The sequence below is a fragment of the Fistularia commersonii genome, chromosome 32, assembly GCF_037954325.1.
Source record: "Fistularia commersonii isolate RoL2024-O1a breed Wild chromosome 32, RoL_Fcom_v1.0, whole genome shotgun sequence".
NCBI lineage: Eukaryota > Metazoa > Chordata > Actinopteri > Syngnathiformes > Fistulariidae > Fistularia > Fistularia commersonii.
In genome coordinates, this window is record NC_141315.1 from 9,590,074 (window position 1) to 9,606,718 (window position 16,645).

At 45.5% G+C, this 16,645-nt stretch overlaps 1 protein-coding gene across 1 annotated transcript in view; it reads right to left on the reverse strand.

Moving 5' to 3' along the window:
• Positions 1–16,645, reverse strand: part of LOC147215419 (thyroid hormone receptor alpha-B-like) — a 92,209-nt gene that overhangs the window by 71,122 nt on the left and 4,442 nt on the right. The window contains 1 exon segment of the mRNA XM_086140141.1: positions 1,630–1,707. The gene's annotated coding sequence lies outside the window, so the exon portion shown is untranslated.

Here is a 16,645-nt window from a genome sequence, read left to right on the forward strand (position 1 = left end):
AGTAGAAGCTCCTCTTTTTCCGAGTTAGCATTAGCGCCAGACAGATTGGGGACTTCCTGTCGAGAGCTAGAGCCTCTTTAGCATGTCGTCGGTAAGGTTAGCGCAGGTAAGCTGGGGGGGGGCGCGTAATTATGGGATTCATTTGTTAAAACATGGTTCATTGTTGCCATGCCAACACACGCTAAATGGATCCGAGCGGTAGCGGGGCGCTAACCTGGGAGCAACTGTGGGGCAGCGCCTTGCCCAAGGGCACTTCGGCATGCAGATGGGAATCGACTGAACAACCTTGAGGTGGGACGGACGCCCCGATTCGGACATCGGCGACAAATCAGAATATCGGGGGGGGCAAAGATGGCGGCGCGCTAGGAGATATTTGGTGCGACCGAACAGTGTAGCCTAGCAACATGTGCATGTATTTATAAAGAACACAGAGGATGGATGCTCTCAGATGCTGAATCCCATGGATGCAGTCGCTCTGATGTCGCACCAACAGAACCCCCCGCCGCCGCCGCCGCCCCCCTGCTGGCCCGGCATCAAAGTATGTTTATGGTTGCCGGCAGAACCGGCGCTGCTTCGCTAGCACGCCGGAGAAACGTCCGCATCACACGGCGTCCCTGTCGCCAACTCCTGGTCCCACCAGACAAGCTGTTAGCGGTTTGGCGGCGGCGGCGGGTTGCTATGACGCCCAGGTGATGATTGGCGAACATACTTCTTCTTTTTGTCTGTCTCTTGCAGAGATTTTGTCACAAATCGTATTTTGTTTTTTTTTTTGATGTTATACCTTGAATTTGTGATTGTGTTTACAGCAAATTATTTTTTGTTACGAAAAAAGTTGAGTTGATTTTTTTTTTGTGAAACAATTACGGAATTTCACAAAATTTCTCATTATTTTATTGCAGAATTTTTTTTCTCAATTTCAAGCTTGTATTTTAGATTTTTTTTTTTTGTTTGTTTTATTTTACAACAGACTTTCCCCCCCCCCCCAAATTTAAAGCAGTCAAATTCAGGAATTTGCTTTTTCTTTATTTATTTCATGATTTATGTTTTTTTTTTTTTCCAGAATTTCAGGGGCCATTGCAACATACATTGGCACGGCGATCGAAACTCCAGCGGGAATTCTGATGAATATTCGCATATATGCACGCGCATACGCAAGTTGCTAACGTGGCAGCGGGAATGAGAACCCCCCCCCCACCACCACCACCACCTCCAAACCCAGAACAAAAGGCTTTGGACGGCGCTGGAATCCATACTGCATTTTTGACGGTTTTCCAGTTTCCCAGGCGGCCCTGACGGGCGAGGAGGAGGAGGAGGAGGAGGAGGAGGGGGCGGAGCTTGGAAAAACATCAGCGTGCCTGCAGGACTGTATTTACGCGGCTGCACATCTCAAATATATCAACGCTCAGCTTCTCCTCCTCCTCCTTCTTCTTCTTCTCCTGCCCTGAAACCAAACCTGATCCCTGCACCTGTGGAAATGAGACACTGTGTTCCCGCCTGAGAAAAAACAACCTCCCCCTCCCTCGCCGCCTGGTCTTTTGACTTCCTGACAGGGCGCCGTCACGCTGGAGCAGGTGTGTGTGGGCGGAGTGTGTGTGTGTGTGTGTGTGTGTGTGTGTGTGTGGGTCTTACCTCTGTTCTGGGTCGTCTTCACTCCGCCGCCGGCGTCTCCTCTCCTTTCATTCCCGCCGCCGAGGCCCCGCGGCGACCCTGCAAGCACAACAGGCCGTCGGTGAGGGAACGGTTTTTTTGGCGGCGCCGAAGATTCCCCGCCCGCCCACCCGAAACGGCGGCGAGCCGCCTCTCGGCGAAAGCGATCCCGCGTGCCGAGCGACCGCCGGCGGTGGGAGGAGTCCGTTACCGCGGCGCCTCCCACCAGGGCGGTTTTTCGCCCCCGGCGCCGTTTTCATGTGACCGGCTTACCGCTAAAAGGCTTAGCAGGCTAATCCGTTAGCCAAATGAAGTGTCTAACCCCGGGCTTAGGCTGCGGGGGGGCGGAGTGTGACCCGCGGCCGGGACGCCAGAGCACGCCGTCTGCCGAGGAATGCGCCGGAAGGCCACCGCACCGCGGAACGCCGCAGCTGGACATCTTTGAACCTCGGTGGAGGCGGGCCGGATCTGGATCCGACGGCGAGACGAACCCCCCCCCCCCGGCCGTTAGCACGCCGCTCTTGTCGTTAGCGGCGAGGACGGGGGGGGCGACGGGGGCGGGGCTTCTACGGCGGGCATTTTTCCGTCGACTTGTTCTATTGAACCAGATCCGCGGCGCCCGCCGCTAATTACCGCTGCTAGACGTGTAGTTACCACCTCCTTGTAATCCGACTACATTGAGTCACCGTGGGCAACGATACAGCCTGTCAATCAACCCCGAACACCCGATCCCGCTCCGATCGGGTGGCGTGCGCTCCGGCGCCGCTCCAGCTCCGCCCCATTGGCCGACCACGAGCAAGGCGGACGCAGGCGAGCTTGACGTGCAACGGCGATAGAGAAGATGCAGCCCGGAGGCATTCGCTCTGCGACAGGACGTTTATTGTGATTCCATGGCGTTCCTCCGCCTGCGCCACGCGATGACATCATTCCAGTTTAACAACTGACTTCAGGCAGAAAAAACTAATAAATCATTTGCGCGTGGCTTCGATGGATGGATGGATGTGCCTTAAAGGAGGGGACGGGGGGGTGAAGCTAGCTGACTTTGCTAGCGTGCAATTCCACTAACATCCACTAGGGGGACACTGTTAGCCTGCGCTAACCACAGCTTGTGAGGCGAGAAGGGAAGCTTTGATTTAAGCTAGCAAAACTAGCTCGAGCGCCACATTGGCGTGCGCGCACACACACACACACACACACACACACACACACACACACACACACACACACCACAGACACACACACACAAGGAAGATGATGATGTTTGCAGGTGTTTTACTCGTTTTATGTGTTTACCAGGTGGATGGCTGAGCAGCGGCAGCAGCAGGTGGGGGGGCGGGGAGGAAGCTGATGGCGTGGGGAGGATGGTGGCGGCGTTGGGGGGGGTGGAGTGGCGTTGGGGGGGGGGCATGAATATGCATGGGCACGGGCGGGCCAGATGAGAGGGCCAGCTGGGTTAAACCTGACAGCACTTAAGCCCATCAACAGTGTAAGCTGTGTTTAATGGGAAGCGGGGGGGCAGCGGCGGGGGGGCGCGGAGGGTCAGAAAGGGGCGGAGCTTCAGCAGGAAGAGACAGACGGATCAGGTGAGGTGGGGTCGCCGGTGCTCGGTATCAAAACAACACTTCCCGGTCACTTCCTGCCCACTTCCTGTTTACTTCCTGTATACTTCATGTTTACTTCCTGTTTACTTTCTGTTTACTCTCTGTTTACTTCCTGTTTACTTCCTGCTGCCCGGTCGACCACGTGACGGGCAGATGGCCGGGACGGATTACCGTATGGATCCCGCGTTGTGATTTTAAAAGCATTAAAAGGAAGTTGCACCTTGACCCCGGTGTGAGAGGTCGCAGCGGACGTGCACCGTCCGCCATGTTTGTTTCCCGCCGCGCCGCAAATTGTAAAATTGTAAAAATTGCTATTGTGAAAAAAAAAAAAAAAAAAAGAGTATATTAGAGTGAGTGCCCATTGTGTGGAGAAAGATTTTCAGTGTGTGTGTGTGTGTGTTTGTACCACCACGCCTCCGTCATAATAGAAAAATAGAAATAAAAAGGCGCCGGCGCCGCAATCAGCATATAGATGGCTTCATTTTTGCAAACGGACGGCGAACAATATCCCTCCAATCAAGAGCCGTGTTACAGTGAACGCATCGAGGTAAATGCGTGTCTGCGTGTGCGGCGACGCGTTCAGGGACGGCCTGTTTATGAGCAATTAATTTCCCTCTGGGATTTATTGAGTCTGTCGGGCTGCCAGAGCTACGCTATAATTATAAGTATAATAACGATCAACTGTACCAAACTCCAATCAGAAAACAGGCGATTTAAAGGTACTCCCTTCTCTCTACCTTTGAAATGACGCCAAACAGGAAGTTTTGGGTTGAAAATGAATCTGCGTCATGTCGCCGTCGATTCGGCTACGCTTAAAACCACATTGTGAAATCAGCCTTGAGGAAAAATGAAAGTGGGAGGAGCCGGAGGAGAGCGGACCCCCGCGGCGAGAACACGGTGGAACGTTCCACCTTTGGCCTAATCCACTGTCCCGCGCGGTTCCTTTCACATTTAATCCCCAGCGCTTTGCTTTTTCAGAGTGGCGAGCAGCTACGGGCGCTTTAAAAGGCTTAGCCGTTACATGTGGACACACACAAACACACACACACACACACTGTAACCATCACGTATTGATTGACGCTCATTTTTCGAAACCGCGCTCTGACAACGATTATAAACACGTGCGACGCTGATGGGAAGCGGCAGCCGGCTGTTTGGTGACCGCGGTTGCCATGGTTACGAGAAACATTACCCAAAGTGGTCCCAGATTCGAGGCGACGTCTCCACGCCGCTCCCCTAATCTATGCAGCGTCAAGGAGCAAGAGTCCAAATCCAAGCCTCATTTTAAGGGACGGAGGGGGTGGTTGTTGTTGCCATGGTTACTAGAAAGGCCAGACCGGGCCCGAGGGAGATGCTCGCCGCGACGCGCACGGGATTACCGGGACGGGTCGGGCACGATCCAATCTGAGATTACGGACCGTCTCCGTGGCGACCCAGAGGAAGAGGAAACGACGGCGTCTTTTCCGGTTCATTTTTGCCTCGTCGTCTCCTAATCCTCGTCCGCTTTACCGTTTCAGAGCAACGTGCCGCTACGTGCGGTTTTAAAAGCTTAGCCGCTGTCTAGCATGTGCACGCACACGTGCACGCCCAACGAGCCGGCCGCCGAATGAATAGCCCCGTCCTCTGCGCACGCCGGCGAGCGCAACAACGCCAGATTCTGCAGGGACGGAAAAGTAATGATGGAGAGGAAGAGGAGGAAGGCGTGGCGTGGCGTGGCGTGGCGTGGCGTGGCGTGGCGTGGCGTGCACGAGAGAAACCCGAGTGTAACGGCGGCGTACTCCGCCGTGCCTCGACAACGGCGCCGTGTAGAGAACGACTAAATAAATAAACAAATACACAAATAAATATATAAATAAATAAAGGGGCCGGCTCTCGGATGTCTGACCCATTTCCCGCATCTGGTGCAGCGACCAGCAACACACACACACACACACACACACACACACACACACACACACACATATATATATGCACACACAAACATGCATTTTTTCCTAAATAATTCTATTGCTATTATTTTTTCATTCTGGTATTTTGTAACTGGCTGGTGACGTTTTAAAATAAAAGTGAAAAAAAAAAAATAAAAAATCGAATCGACTCCCAAAAAAAAAAAAAAAATCCCTGTAACATAATTATTATAAATTTCTTAAAATAATTTTAAAATGATGGAGTGGTCATTTGAATTTAAGAAAAGCCTTGGTTTGATTTTTTCCGAAATAATTCTATTGTTATTATTTTTTCATTCTGGTATTTTCTAACTGTCTGGTGATGTTTTAAAATAAAAGTGAAAAAAAAAAAAAAATCGAATCGACTCCCAAAAAAAAAAAAAAAAAAATCCCTGTCATATAATTATTATAAATTTCTTAAAATAATTTTAAAATGATGGAGTGGTCATTTGAATTTAAGAAGACCTTGGTTTGATTTTTTCCTAAATAATTATATTGTTATTATTTTTTCATTCTGGTATTTTCTAACAGGCTGGTGATGTTTTAAAATAAAAGTGAAAAAAAAAAAAATCGAATCGACTCCCAAAAAAACAAAAAAAAATCCCTGTCATATAATTATTATAAATTTCTTAAAATAATTTTTAAATGATGGAGTGGTCATTTGAATTTAAGAAGACCTTGGTTTGATTTTTTCCTGAATAATTATATTGTTATTATTTTTTCATTCTGGTATTTTCTAACTGGCTGGTGATGATTTAAAATACAAGTGAAAAAAAAAAAAATCGAATCAACTCCCAAAAAAACAAAAAAAAATCCCTGTAATATAATTATTACAAATTTCTTAAAATAATTTAAAAATGATGGAGTGGTCATTTGAATTTAAGAAAAGCCTTGGTTTTATTCTATCTCCGTTCAACAGAAGAAAAAAAAAAAACACTCAAAAAACTGCAGGAACTGGAACATGTAAATACGTGTGTGTGTGTGTGTGTGTGTGTGTGTGTTCCTGTCCACGCATCCCGGCGATCAATTACTCGCTCGCTTGCACAAACTGCTGCTCTTTCTTTATTTCCTTTTTTTTTAAAAAAAAAAAAAAACAAAGAAAAAAAAACATTTTTTTTCTTTTTTCCGGTGGAAAAATGCCCTGCCTGCATCGGGCCGGTGATCCGACCAGGAGGAGGTGAGGAGGTGCAGATTCCTCCAGAACATATTAGCGTGTTCCTCCGGGTGTTTTCAAAACAATGAGGTGAGATGGAGCCAAAGGTTGTGACATCTGGAGTCAAATTTCCAAATAAAAGTTTTCCGGAACGACCGGGATCTCTGATCTGCCTTTTTTTTATTTTAATCGAAGTACACTTCCACCGCAAACAGCATTCGTTTCCCCTGAAAGTGGATTTTCAGGTGATTTCATTTTCTCAAAATAGAATAGAGGTCACTTCCTGTTTCTATTCTTTTTTTTTTGGCGCCAATATTTAAATGAAAATGCTTTTCCGATATTTTCTGATACTCAATTTTTTTTCTAAAATTAATTTTTCCCTTAATCTCTCCTTAGACAAATATTTATGTTCATATTATTTATGATTATAATATTTAGATCATATTCATAATATTAATAATATTAATTAATATTTACCATTTTATTTCTGCAGATTCAAATGTGAATGCAAGATCAGGATAAAAATAAAAAACAACAAAAAAAAACAGAAAAAAAAAAACAAACCCAGATCTGAGATATGACTTTCTAGAAAAAAAAAACAACAGCAGGGGTGACCTCTCACACACACACATGCACACACACACACACACACACACACACACACACACACACACACGCACGCACACAGTGGATTTACAGGCAATCTGTGCAACAACAAGGTGAAGGAGGACGTCGGGCTGCGGGTCGAGAGGCCCTGGGGTCGCCTGAGGTCAGCTAATCCTCCCGTCTCCCGGGGGCCGTGTGCATACACACAAACACACACATATACACACACAAACATACTCACCCACACACACACAAATATATGTGCAAAACCAGATGGAGTGTAAACAATGTCCCACTTCACAAATAGACGCAGACATCGTGACACATTAACTCACTGTCCTTCCTTATATGTTAAATACCTCATCTGCTGTTTATAGAGACACACACACACTCACATACATGCATGCATACACATGCATACACATACACTCACATACATGCATACACACACACACATGGCAACAGTCATGGAGGGTCAGACTCAGCAGCTGCAGATGTTGAGAGGGCAGCACATACACACACACACACACACTCTCTCTTTCACATACACACACACACACACACACACACACACACACACACACACACCGAGGACAGCTGGAGCCGGTCCAGCCCGGTGAAGGGTCAGGGACACACCGGTTTTAATCGGTTCTTCCCTAGAAACCTTGTATCCGGTGACGCGATACGACAATAATCATTTCATTTCAAGTATTCATTGAAATAATTTTTTTCTGGATTTAAATAAAATCCCCCTCCGTATTGATACGTTTTTTCTAAACGAGGGGACATCCGGAATAATCAGGGTTTATTTATTTTTTTCCTTCTTTAAGCCCCGCCCCCTTCTGCACCCCGCAGCCCCACGTTCATTAGCATTAGCATTTGAAGTGGGCGCCGTTAGCGAGCGCATGGGGGAAACAAGCCGTTCGCTTCATCGGGAAAACAAAGAACAAGGCCTTCCGGGGGGGGGGGGGTCCTCACAGAGCGGGCCGTGTTCTCCCTCGCGGAACCGCAGAACCGACAAACAGTCGGGTTCTTTTGCGGTGGAGAACCATCTTATGGCCCCCTGCGGCGCAAGGGGAACGAAAAACAGAGCGCAAAATTTAAACAACCAAGCGAGAATGTGGAGCAAAAAAATAAGCAAGTAATTAGGATAAAAGTATAAAATGATTTTCAATCAAAATTGCGAATGAAACAGATGACCTGATGTTTGGAAAAATAAAAATAAAAATAAAAAAAAAAGACAGGACAACTATCATAAAAGTGCTTCAAAAAACGAAAAGGTGCCCTTTGTCCCCCCTCGTGGCCTCGATCCTTCCAACAGGTCGCATTATCAGCCCCAGCTGCACACGTTATCACTACGTGCACATGCATGCACACACACACACAAACACACACACACACACACACACCTGCAGCAGGCAGCTTCAGATGCATACCGTGACGCTCTGTGGATGCAGACTGGGCCCTGCAGGAGATGCTAATGTGCTAAATAAGGCCACGGCGCCGCGGGCGGGCGCTGTCTCCTGCACGTGTGCACGGCGGCGAAACGAACAGGCGGGGCGGCGAAGAGCCGCTGCGCTCAAACAAGACGGTACCTGATGCAACACGTGCCAAACGATAGCATCTCACAATCAGCACGTGTTTGTGTGTGCAAATAGGTAAACAAACTCATCCTAGCTAACTGGCGCTAATGCTAAATGTAAACAAACAGCGTGAAGTGGATGCTTTTTTTTTTTTTTTTATTTACCTTTCGTTTTTTTAGCCTGTTGGGAGATTTCCAGCCCGTCATGACATTCATTACACACACACACACACACACACACGTGCAGCTAACATACAAACTTGTCCGTCCAGAGCCTGAAGAGCACGGACGTATCCAACAAACTACCAAGCAAACCTCCTGGTTTCTTGCAGACAACCATCTGACCCACTTTTCTCCTGCAGACCTGAACCTCCTGCTGCCGGCGGCGCCGCAGAATCAGGACTTAAATTAATCCCTTTGTTTTCTTTGGGATTATTTGCCGGTTTCACACCTCCAGCTGGAGAAAATCCCCCTCTGTTTTTAAACAAACAAACATCAGCTGCCTCCATCTCACCCTCTCTTCTGGTGTTCCTCCAGACCTCCTGCCGTGCAGCTCCAATCTCAGCATCCTCCAGCCTGGATCTTCACCGCCACCTCCTCTGCACGGTCCATCTCCGGACTATTTGACCCGTGACGCCGACAACCAATCAGGAACGGGAGGCGAGTACGCAGGAAGGACGGAGGAACGTTTCCTGGGTTCGGTTAACATCGATCCGGTAACTATGGCGACAGTATGACGCACCCCACGACCGGATTAAGACGACGGAATTCTCAGCGGCGAGCCGGCGCCGGCGCCGAAAAGGTTAAGACATCCGCCGCCAGCTGGATTACAACCGGTCGTTATTAGCTAGCCGCGCTAGCGTCGACGCCGAGACACCTGCTCGCGCTCGGAGGCTTTGCGGTCGAGGTCGGCGAGATCATCTGCGCACTGTAGTCATGGCGACAGCCGGCTTTTCGATGCGAGCGACGGCTCGGTGGGGCGACGGGATGCTACGCGTGACATTCAACGGCGCTAAACTAAGAAATCAGTGGTTTTCAACTGGTTAGCGAATGCTTATCCACACCAATCGTCAGCTAGCGGCTACATCGACGATGAGATGCACCTTGTTTACTCACACAAATTCAAAAAAGCGCGCAACACACAGCAGCTAGCTTTCGCATCAGTTGCCAAGCTAAGCGCTTGAATGTTACCAAGGACAGAGAATAGCAACGTGCTAATTCTACCTAAAACAATATACTTCAAACTACAATACCGATGCTAACAGTAGCATGTGGATAGCTGCTACATGGAGGTTTTAGCTACGTTGTGTGTTCATGAAGTTCCAAGGGTACAGTGACCTGCCCTCACACACACACACAAAGACACAGACACGAACACACACACAGCTCACACAAGCTATCAATAGCGTCAATATGTCTCCCCAGACAGACGTGACATTCATATTGATTTGAGCGTTTGGAAAGTGACAACACACACACTCACACTCACACACACACACACACACACACACACACACACACAGTCAAGGCTAATGCTAGCTGGTAGCTAGCATCAATAATGCTTGTCTCCCCAGACAGACGTGACATTCATATTGATTTAAGTGTTTGGAAAGTGACGACACACACACACACACACACACACACACACACACAAGCACACACACACACACACACACACACACACACAAACACCTTGCTTTCACTGGAAATCGGCAAAATAATCAGAGGAAGAAAGCGCTCAAGTGAAACAAGGAAACAAGGAAGTGTGTGTGTGTGTGTGTGTGTGTGTGTGTGTGTGTGTGTGTGGCAATAAAAAATGGAAAGTTCTCAGCGAAAGTGTGTGTGGTTGTGTGTGTGTGAGGAGAATAAGTCATACTTCAAAGACTGCCATGTAAACTCCAGGGTGACCTTTGACCCCGCCAGCAGTCATAACATAAACCAAAGTCTAATTCTTCAGGCGGGGGGGGGGGGGGGGGGGCATCGGGAAGTGTGTGTGTGTGTGTGTGTGTGTGTGTGTGTGTGTGTGTGTGTGTGTGTGTGTGTGGGGTGAATACCAAACACATGACACGAATGTAGGGCATTCAGCAATGGGGGGGTTAGCGGGTTAGCGGCGAGGCTAAGACAACCTGGAAGACCAGCTGACGGACAAACAGACGGGAAAACAAAAACAATAAAAATGGCAGATGAAGAGGAGAAACCGAAGCGTGTGATTGGCTGGAGATAAAAAAATTTTAAAAAATTTTTTTAAAAAAATTGTGTTTATCATGGCGTAATAACAACTTCAACCTTTACTTTTTATCGGGAGGAGAAGAAACGTCTGGGTGGGAACGAGGGAGGAGAAAGAGAGAGAGAGAAGGATGGAGGGAGGGAAGTCCCTGTTTGAGTTTCTATTGGATCTGATGCCAGACTGGAGGAGAGATGGAGGGAGAGAAGGAAGGAAGGAAAGAAAGAAAGGAGGGAAAGGAAAAGAGAGAGAGAGAGGAAAGTCCCTGTTGATATTTCTATATGTTCTCCTGCAAGACTGGAGAGGAAAGAGAGAAAGAGGTGAAGAGATCCTCCCTCTTTCTCTCCCTCTCTTTCTTTCTTTCCCTCCCTCCCTCCCTCCCTCCCTCCCTCTCCCTCTCCCTCCCTCTCTCTCTCCCTCCCTCTCTCTCTCTCTCTCTTCCCCTCCTCCTCCTCCTCCTCCCCTTCCCTCCCTCCGTCCTGGGATCTGCTAAAAAGGAACAGTCTGTTCTTTTTCCTCTCCGTAATAAAAGGATGCAGCTCCTCCAACCTGCTGCGCACACACACACACACACACACACACACACGCACACACGCACATACACACACGCACACACACATACGCGCCCAAAAACACACACACGTGTTTTTCTGAGAGCGGCTGATCGATCAATGAGTCTATCAATTGATCGCTTTGCCCCATATCGCTGTCGGCTGCAGGCACTGCAGAGCTGAGCAACTCAGTACTGCAGTACTTTGCAAATATTGAAAAAACACCTTCTAAATACTGCAGTACTTTGAAAACAAGGTACTTTGCAAACACTTCAGTACTTTTCAAATAATGCAGTACCTTGCAAATACCTTAGTACTTTGGAAAAACTGCAGTCATATGCAAAATACCATATTACTTTGCAATCACTGAAGTACTTTGAAAATATAGGACTTTACGAACGCAACTGTAATTTGCAAATACTGCAGTACTTTGAAAACATATTACTTTGCAAACACTGCAGTGCTTTATAATAATAGTACTTTACGTACACGACTGTAATTTGCAAATACTGCAGTACTTTGAAAATATAGTACTTTACAAACGCGACTGTAATTTGCAAATACTGCAGTACTTTGAAAACATATTACTTTGCAAACACTGCAGTGCTTTATAATAATAGTACTTTACGTACACGACTGTAATTTGCAAATACTGCAGTACTTTGAAAATATAGTACTTTACAAACGCGACTGTAATTTGCAAATACTGCAGTACTTTGATAACATATTACTTTGCAAACACTTCAGTACTTTTTAAATACTGCAGTACCTTGCAAATACCTTAGTACGTTGCAAAAACTGCAGTACTTTGAAAATATAGTACTTTACGAACACGACTGTAATTTGCAAATACTGCAGTACTTTGAGAACATATTACTTTGCACACACTGCAGTACTTTGAAAATATAGTACTTTACGAACATGACTGTAATTTGCAAATACTGCAGTACTTTGAAAACAAGGTACTTTGCAAACACTTCAGTACTTTTTAAATACTGCAGTACCTTGCAAATACCTTAGTACTTTGCAAAAACTGCAGTACTTTGAAAATATAGTACTTTACGAACACGACTGTAATTTGCAAATACTGCAGTACTTTGAAAACATATTACTTTGCACACACTGCAGTACTTTGAGAACATATTACTTTGCAAACACTGCAGTACTTTGAAAATATAGTACTTTACGAACACGACTGTAATTTGCAAATACTGCAGTACTTTGAAAACACTGCCGTACTTTGAAATATAGTACTTTATGAACGCGACTGTAATTTGCAAATACTGCAGTACTTTGAAAATATAGTACTTTACGAACACGACTGTAATTTCCAAATACTGCAGTACTTTGAAAGCACATTACTTTGCAAACACTGCAGTACTCGCAGTACCGGGTGCGATATAAGGGTACCGGGGTAATACGAGTCAGCCACAAAAAACACGACGGGTTGGAATAATCTCAGATTATTTATTGCTTCGCTTTCAATTTCCCTGTCTGACACACACACACACACACACACACACACACACACACACACACACACACACACACACACACACACTCACACACACACAGAAGTGGCGTTGGTTCCTCTGGGAAGCTCGATGATTATAAACTGATTATCTCCTGCCTTCAGGGCCGCCGACACTCAGATTGTAGTTCCTGGGTTTTAATCTCAAATCCACAGGAAAAAAAAGGGAATTCCTCGCTGCGCGCACACACACACACACACACACACACACACACACACACACACACATAGAGTCGATGGCGGCGTTTTTCCTGCAGCCAAAAGAGGACAGCTGACAGAAACCCGCCGGGGAGGTCGTCGTGGCGACGGTGGCGTTAACGGCGATAGTGATATTATTCGATGTGCTAGCAATGACGTTAGCATTTTTATGGGATTGATAATAATAATCACTATCTTAAAAAAATAACTAATTTAATTGAATGAATTTCCTTAATTAATTAAAATGTATTTCCCAGTCTGAGGTCACCTGGTCAATGTGAAATAAAAAGTAAAACAAAGATAAGAAAAATGGAGTACTAAAATGCTGCGTGTGATTGAATGGGATTTTAAATAAAACAGATAAATTACGGGAAAACGTGGACAAATTAAAAAGTTTTTTTTTCAATAAAATAGATAAAAGTTTATAAAATATAATAATGGGAAATGTAAGAAAAAATAAAATGTCAAATAAGGGACAATTTTGCAATTAGCTCAGAGAATCCAGGCGGTGACCTGAAATAAACCACGGCAGGAATCTAACCAACCAATCAGGGACGAGCTACATGAGCTCGCAGGGAGTCACCGACCAATCGGCGGCAAGGATGATCAATAACTGATAATCGATAACTGACAGATTCTTCAAATGATGAGTTTCATGCCTGAAAACAACCTGCAGCTAGAAGCCCCCCGACACACACACACACACACACACACACACACACACACACACACACACACACACACAACCAGAGGGGAGTGTGTGTGTGTGTGTGTGTGTGTGTGTGTGTGTGTGTGAGTGTGTTCACGTTTCCACACCTCTGTATCAACAACAGCCAGCCTGCTGCACCGCCTGATACCAGGAGGTGTGTGTGCGTGTGTGTGTGTGGCAAGTAGCCGTATCTGATGGAAGCACAGTGGCCCGACGGAAACCACACACACACACACACACACACACACACACACTTCTGCAGATAAGCCCCGCCCCTTCGACCGCCACCACAGCAACAAACAGCAGCCAAATTTAAGCAAACTCTTTCTCCGCTAATAGCATTTGAAGGTGAAATTTAAAGAACTGGAGTTTCCCGGGCAACACAAACACCCCGTACTCCCAAAGTACTCCATAAGTACTCCCTAAGTACTCCATAAGTACTCCCAAAGTACTCCCAAAGTACTACCAAAGTACGATGGTGTTTTGTTTTTAAAACGTCTGTGTTTGTTGGGGAAACGCTGCGCTCGAACCTTTAGCATCTGCAAATGTTTTGGTGATTTCTTCAAGCTAAGCTAAGCTAGCTTTCACTGCCGCAGTGTTTTTTAGATGCGGCTTTCTGGAAAAACGTTCTGCCGCCGTCAAAGTTTGACTTTTCGTTTTTGGACAATCTGTTGTTTTTCTGGAAGGCTAACTTTAGCATACCTAGCTACGCGTTTAATGTCAAAACGTAGATTATATTCTTTGACGACCGGCACAAAAGATGTACCGCTTTTTCCTCCTTGAAGCACAAACATGAATAATGTAGTTTCCAATCAATGCACGCGTTTGACTTATTCATTTTAAGACAATAAGAGTTTATAAGATGTTCTCACCGACCACATCAAATGATGCAGCGGACCACATTTGGCCCGCAGGCCTTGAGTTTGATACTTGTACCAGATACTCCCAAAGTGCACACACACACACACACAAACACACACACACACACACACACACACACACACACACACACACACACACACACACACAAACTAACTTACCTGACCTACTTTCTAAAGATTAATCAGGTGTTTCTTGGTTATGCATATACATACCTAGATATATACAGTTTAGAATAACACACACACACACACACACACACACACACACACACACACACACACTGTTTTGACGTGTGATGTCCAATTAAGTCAATTCGAAATGTCAAGGATGTTTAGGTTTGAATCGGGATTTTGAATCGGAAAAGGCAGGAATTTCTGTCCTTAAGTCGAGCTTTTCAGTCTTTAAGTCGAGATTTTTGGCCCAAATCTGAAGATTTTCCACCCATAAGTCGAGATTTTCCGACTGATAATCGAGATTCAGAAAGTTGATATTCTCCGAGACGTCAGAGAATTCAGATTTTTTTGCCAGACTTGAGATTTCCTTTTAGAAAATGTAGAAAATTTGATTTTCTGTCGAAAAGTCAAGATTTCCCATCTGAAAGTCAAGATTCTCCAAATGAAAGTCGAGATTTCCTTTCTGAAACTTGACATTCTTTGCCAGAAAATTGAGGTTTTCTGTTGAAAAGTTGTGAAATCGAGACCAAAACTTGACACATTTTGAGATTATTTGTAAGAAAGTTGAAATTCGTCGTCGGAAAGTTGAGAAAATTCTGATTTCCCGTCACAAAGTCCAGAATTATAACCTAAAGTCTAGATTTTCAGCCCCAAAACTTGATGTTTTCTATCAGCAATGTACCTCTGCAGTGTTTCACATCAGGAATTCATGTTTCTCCCACAGAAAGCCAATATTACCCTTCCAAAATCAGGACCTGCCAGGAAGCAGCCCGAAAGTCAAGATTTCCCGTCAAACAAACGTCGTGAACAGCGAGAATCAATTGACTTCCTGTCGGAAAAAACCCAGACGTTCTCCATAATCTCGGATTATATTAAATCAGCTCATCACGCCAACTTTCTCCTCGGACGTACGACCTGCCCGTCAGGATGCTAATAAACTCGACCCTGTTCCAATTATTGCTTTTACAATAACTATGTTATTACAATGTTATTACCGTGTTATTACAACCTTATTAACTCCTTCGGGTCAAGAGGCTTCACTCTGCTCACGAAAAAAAAAAAGCTGTTGGAGGGCAGCGCCGAACAAAAACATGTTTGTGAGACGCATTTTGCGGCTCGTGACCCCCCCCTAAACACACACACACACACACACACACACACACACACACACCAAATCAGCAGGTCATCGCGATTTCGTTACTCACAGCCGGACTCTCATTTGCATACTGATGTATGGAGGACATGCAACCCTCCCGACCCCCCCGCTGCAAAAAAGGGGCCCGTTTATGTGGTTGTAATAAAAATAAACCCCGTCAAAAAAAAAAAAAAAAAAAACTCTCAACAAGCGGCCTTTGATAAGACGACCCCCCCACACACACACACATGCACACACACACACCTCGACGCCAGGCTTTGTCTTTGCCGATCGCATAACCATAATATGCCGGCGTCGGAGAGGAACCTAACTGGCTAATAAAGATTTGATTTTATTGTTGGTTATTAAGTTTTATATTGACTGTATTAGCTTATATTTATATTGAGGTCGTTTACATCCAAAGGAAATGACGGCGCCGACCAGTCGCAGGAATATATTTTCATTTAGATCGATAACTTGGGGAGAAAAAAAAAAAAAAAGAAATATATATATATATATATATATATATATATATATCCTTTTTTTTTAATTACTTGTTTCATATGAAATAATGACATATATTTCATATTTACATAAATACATATATACACACACATATATATATGAGAGACCCTGGTTTGACAAAAAAAAAAGACATCCTTTTAAAGTTTTAACCTGCAAAATTTAACCAGCACCTTTTTGAAGTT